The sequence below is a fragment of the Pinus tabuliformis genome, chromosome J (assembly GCF_031772625.1).
Source record: "Pinus tabuliformis cultivar Carrire ecotype Pingquan chromosome J, CPIR1, whole genome shotgun sequence".
Lineage (NCBI taxonomy): Eukaryota > Viridiplantae > Streptophyta > Pinopsida > Pinales > Pinaceae > Pinus > Pinus tabuliformis.
The window spans coordinates 1,623,196,516-1,623,202,515 of NC_142295.1; the positions used below are offsets into that span (position 1 = coordinate 1,623,196,516).

The 6,000-nt window shown below is 37.0% G+C and overlaps 1 pseudogene; it reads left to right on the forward strand.

Moving 5' to 3' along the window:
* Nucleotides 1–4,279, forward strand: part of LOC149233693 (chaperonin 60 subunit beta 2, chloroplastic-like) — a 50,462-nt pseudogene extending 46,183 nt beyond the window's left edge.
* Nucleotides 4,280–6,000: the final 1,721 nt, after the last annotated feature.

The window sequence follows — 6,000 nt, forward strand, 5'->3', positions numbered from 1 at the left end:
AGCTTGGTCATGTTCTCCTTGGGGACATAGTAATATGTAAGGCACCCAAAGATATGAAAGCTCCCAACATCAGGCTTCTTCCTAGAAAACTCCTCCATGAGAGTCACATTCTCCAAAGCATGATGTGGACTCCTGTTCTGCAAGTACATAGCAATGTTGCGGGCCTCTGCACACAAAAATAAAAGTTACCCCTGATCATGAAGCATGGCTTTGGAAGCCCCTACAATGGATCTGTTCTTCCTCTCCACAACCCCATTCTACTGGGGGTTGTAAGGAACTATGAACTCCCTCCTAATGCCTGCCTTAGTTCAAAAATCAACAAACTCACCAAGGGTATACTCCCCTCCATTTTCCGACCTAAGGACCTTCATCTTCCTACCTATCTAGGTCTCCAAAGGAGCTTTGAACTCTTGAAACCGCTTGAAAACCTCACTCTTGGTCTTCAAGAAATAAATCCAGGTCTTCCTGGAGTGGTCATCAATGAATAAAACATAGTACTCATAGCCACTCAAGGATACATGAGACATTCGACCACTCACATCGGTATGAATCAAGTCAAGGATCTAGGTCACTCTGTTGTCACTACTAGGACAAGGGGATCTGGAAAACTACCCCATAGCACAACCTCTGCATACATCAAGGTGATCAGAAATGAAATATGGCACACCAGTGGTGATCTCCCTCAATGTACTCAAGGCCCCATGATACATTTGCCCCATCCTGCGGTGTCAAATCTCACACAACTCTGAAATGCTAGATCTGTTGTCGGTCCTGTCTCGGGTGTTGCTACTGAATGCGATTAGGGGCTGGAATGAGAACTTGTACACCTTGGCATGGCACACACCAATCACTTTAGCTAAAGAAGCTGGAGTTCCCCTAGGATATATAAGCATCTGCACTTTGCTAAACAACACATCATACCCTCTGTCCTCAAGTGCTAAGACGAATATCAGGTTCTTCTTCATTCTAGGCACATATAGAACATCTGACACTTTCAAGGGAGGTTTGGGTCCCCTCTAAAATGTCAATGTCCCCACACCGACTGCTCTAACCATGATGTCATCACCAAGCACTACCTCCATATCAGTATCATCTTCTAAAAGCTTTGAGAAGTACTCTCTAACTCTTGTCATTTGGTGGGAAGCGCCACTATTAACATACCAAATGCTAGAAGATGCTCTACTAGTAGCGGGGAGTGCACACTCCCTCTAAACTTGTATGGAAGGTAATCCTACACTAGTGGCCTCACAAGCTATGAACCCAAACTCTCGATCAAAGATCTTTGAGAAGCTATCTATCTTTGCAGAAGATGCCATGGGTTTGTCTCTCCCTTTCTTGTTCTTTTTCTCTAGACACACAACAACATAGTGTCCCAACTTTTGACAATTCTAACTTTTGACTTTGGAATAGTCCTTCTCCTTGTTCTATTGCTTGCCTTGACCTTTACCTTTACCTCCACTGTTGGAAGCTTGCTTTTTTGCTCTGCCCTTCTTGCCTCTTGCTAACAATGCCATATTGTCATCCTCCTCCATCTGTTTGGCTGCCCCAAGATGGTTCTTTCTGATCTCATTCTGAATGCAATCATCCCACAATCTCTCCCCGTCGGGAAGGTTTTCCCGTGCAACAGTGCCATCCAAAAAATTCTCCCAAGTGTTGGGAAGACCATTCAAAGCAATCCTCACCAACTCAGTGGGTGAAAAGATCTCACCTACAGTTGCCAACTCATATCTCACTGAAGTGATCTTTGTGAGGTATGTTGTAGCATTGTCAGTCTTAGCCATTTTAATGGCCTTCAGTTTCTCCTTTAGGACCATTTTTCTATTTTCATTTGAGCTATGGTAAAGACTGGTCAAGGATGTCCACATCTCATGTGCATAAGTCTTTCCTCTCACATGAGGAATGACATGATATTTGATTCCTTCCAGAATCAATATTTTTGCCTTAGAATTCTTTTTGTTAAACTCTTCCAACTGTACAGGGTCAACAGGTACTGCTACTGGGTTCAGTGTGATATTTACCATAATACCCTAGACTTCTGCTTCCTTAAATATGCTCTAGATTCTCTCCTTCCATGCACTGTAGTTGTTCAACCCATCCAACCTGGCTTCAACTCTCAAACCCAAAGACATGTTTCACTGTCCTACCAAACTGAAATTTTCAAATTTGTGGTAAAGGTTTTTGTTTTCTGTGTAAAAATCTGCTTGCTGTAATTTTCACTTTGTTGTCCCAAACTGCACTTTTCAGCCAATGATACCATGAAGAAATTGAACCCCTACTCCGGTCATCAATTTTCCTTATCACTCCATGCAACTAATTTTAAATCCAAGCATGATAAAAATTCTAAAATCTAGAAATGACAATATTTTCTGAAAACACAAATTTAGAGATTTCACAACTGCTAAGATTGCAGAAATAAAACACAGCAAAATTATGACAGCCACACACAGAAAATAACACAGTGATTTTTGGTCAATGTGACCCTAGAAAAACCCCCTAAAACTCTTGGGGAAAACCAGTTTGAGAGCTCTTCTTTATTTATGAAAATGATTTTACAGAGAAACTGAAATACAGAGTAAAAATTCCAGCAACCACAAATTACAACTTATCTCGATTTCTGTGCTTGAACTCCACCTCGAAAATCATGCCAATCAGTAAACATCCAAAACAGAATTTTTTCCAGCAATAAAACAACATTAAATGTTGTACGACTTGCCTCGAAAAATGTGCCCAAAATTTGTTGTATGGACTGTACGAATTTCAGTAGTACAGCTGCCTCAAAAATCACGCCCAAATCTACCTCGAAATTTGTGCCCTTGCTACTATCCCTCTTCTTCAATTTTTGTGCCTTTCCCCTGCTGTACGATTTTGCCTTGGGATGCATGCCAATAAATGTTGCTGCCAATATTTGCCGAAATGTCTTCTTGCTGCTCTCCTTCACTTTCTCACTACTCAAAATTTTTTCCTTGCTCTCTCTTCTCTTTCTCTCAAATGGTCATGAAAGAATGAATTGATCTTTTTCTCTTCTCTTCTCCTTTTACTTTCTAAATAACCTTTTGGGTTACCCTAAGATCTAATGGCTGAGATTCATTTAGATCTAGGGATGAGAATAAATGTGCATTTAATTCTCACTTTCTATTTTTTAACTCACCCACTTCAATAAAGACCCACTTATCATTTTATTTCCATAGTCAATTTTTCACTTTTTAATTCTTCATTGACTTTAATAAAGTTACCTTTGCATTAGAATGTAACTTTACCACTTATAAAGTCACAGTTCAATTAGAATGTAACTTTACCACTTATGAAGTCACTTTTAAATTAGAATGTAACTTTACCACTTATAAAGTCACTTTTAAATTAAATTGGCTTTACCACTTATAAAGTCACTTTAGGATAAAAGTACAAATAAATTTGGACATTTTTCCCTAGGCCAAAGATCAAAGCCTTAGGGAATCACTTGTCCTCTAGTACCGAAATTTTAACAATTAATCTCAATTTTGACTTATGAGTTGTCAAGGTAGGAGTGTAGAAAGCAACAATTTTGATGCATGGTTTATACTTTGAATATATGTGCCTCTAAAGGAACATGCAACAATAATTACAAACATTAAATTTAAATAAATTAAGGTTGCTTTAATATCAGAATATGTTTGACTTGATAGTTAACTTCGCTATCAACCTATTTTATCAAAGGTTTTCACCAATGATATCATTCTCACTTTCTTTGCAGGTTGGAGAACAAGACTACAAAAAAGGAATTTGAATGAAAGAATTACCAAGATTTCTGGTGGAGTTTTTGTTATCCAGGTAAAGTTTGGCATGGTTGAATTAATGGTAGCTATTTGTAACAATTCCCTGTTATTAGCATTATAACAATTTGAATCTAGTTGATGGATGTTGGTGACTGCATTTCAATGTATATTTGTTTAAAGTAAGAATGGAGGGTATATGATAGTGTTCATAATTGTTGATAGGTGGGAGCACAAATAGAGACAGAGTTGAAGGAAAAGAATTTAAGAGTGGAAGATGCCTTGAATGCAACAAAGGTATGCATGTAGAACATTATGCATAATCAATTACTGGATCTGATTCATATTTTCAAAAAGATGTTCTGATCTGAAATAAAGGTGAATAATGAATGTTAATTGAATCCTATTATGCATGGAGTTGCTTTTATAAGAGGGGTATAGGAAATAATTGCTTTCAGCTTGGACTTATTTGGAGTGAGGCTTTCAACTGTTGCTATGTGGGATTGGTGTTTGCAACAGTTTCAAGCTAAGCATCATGTCCAACAACATAAGGATCTAATTTTCTAGTAATTAAGAGTGGTTGGGGGATGTATTATCTTTCACATTAGTTTTCCTAGTTAACCACAGTGTTGGTCTTTGGAATAGATTTTACATTCCTATTTATGGTCAAAGTATGGTGGAGAGAGGGTCGATTGCCCAAGAATGAGAGAGTGCTTGGTTTGATTGATTTGGCAACTTGGAAGTGTATCCTTGCTATGAAATTGTTTGGAGGAGAATTCTTGTAGGGGATATTACAACATCAATTTTCTCTAGTGCAGCATGTTGGCAACGTGTTGGTAGTCTTTTTTCTTCCCACCTATTCTAGGTATCTTGTTGTTTATCTTTAAAAGTGTTTGGACGATAGTCAGCTTGTTTAGATGGAACATGGATGTGAGTTGAGAAGGTTGTGATTTGGTGAGATGCATTATTTGGGGTTGGAGGACAGGGTAGTTGTATCTCTTTTGGGCTCATCATATAAGTAGACAAGGCATTTATTGGTTTGATTGTCTCTCGAGTATAAATTAAGAGAAGGATAATAAAAAGAGCTTAAAGATGTTAAGTATAAATGAAACATTATGTAATGTAACCTAGTTTTGGTAGAAATATCATTGTTTTGGTTTGCATCCACATGTGATAGCAACCTTCATTCTCTACCCATTCTCTATATTTGACTCCCTATTATCTTTTCTCTATGCTCCTCCTTTATCTAATATCTATATATTTCTAGAACTTGGAGGCCATTTTCTAACTATTGTTGGGTGGTTTGTTGGGAAGTTAGGGCCAATGCAATATTTCATTTTCTTTTTCTTAATTTTATTATCAAATCCAATTATAGTTCAATTAATGGGTGGCTTGAATTGCTTGATTGGCCATTTGAGTCTATGTATCGTTCGTTTTGAGGATGTGATTGGCCTCCCAACTGTTAAATGACTTGAACAATAGTTTCGCTCTACTCACATTTATTTCAATTTGGATACTGGAAGCTTGAGAGAAACTAGTGAGATGGGAGATTATAATTTGAGGAGTCCCCAACATTGCAATGTTTTTTGAAGTAATATTGCTCAATAATGGCACTCCTTTTAGAAGAGATGATGATTTTTCCATATTATTGTTTGTTTCACTAATATTCCATGAATATTTGAACAATGTTCATTCCTTTGCAATATATATGACTCTTTGTGAGCTTGAGAGGCCCTAGTTACCTTTCGAGGCCACTGAATGATAATGCATACATCCTTTGACTATAGATCCACTTGATAATAGCACTACTTTATGAGTTATTTTGGGAGTATTGGTTCTCTTGAGCTGTTATTAATTTATGATGCCTTGATTTTGAGATATTGGTTTAATATTCCAAGTTGATATCCACTTTTTGTCGCTTTGAGTTAGATCTCCACTACAAATTTTATTCGTGCAATTTGTAATGATAGTTTATGTTGTCAAATTAATAGTATATTTTAATATGCTTTTCAATGAGACTTCAAATGTTACAGAGTATTTTAACAAAGTTGAACCCTAGGGGTAGTTAGGAAGGTTTTCCATTGTCTCCTTGGCAACTCTTCCACTTTAGGCCAATGCTTTTCTTACTTTGAATTATTATGTGAAATGGGAATTTTATATCAATGTCCGGATGGACTATGTTTGATATGTTTTTGTATAGATACTTCATTATAAATGGGTTGAAATTTAGGTTGCAATTATTATGTAAAAT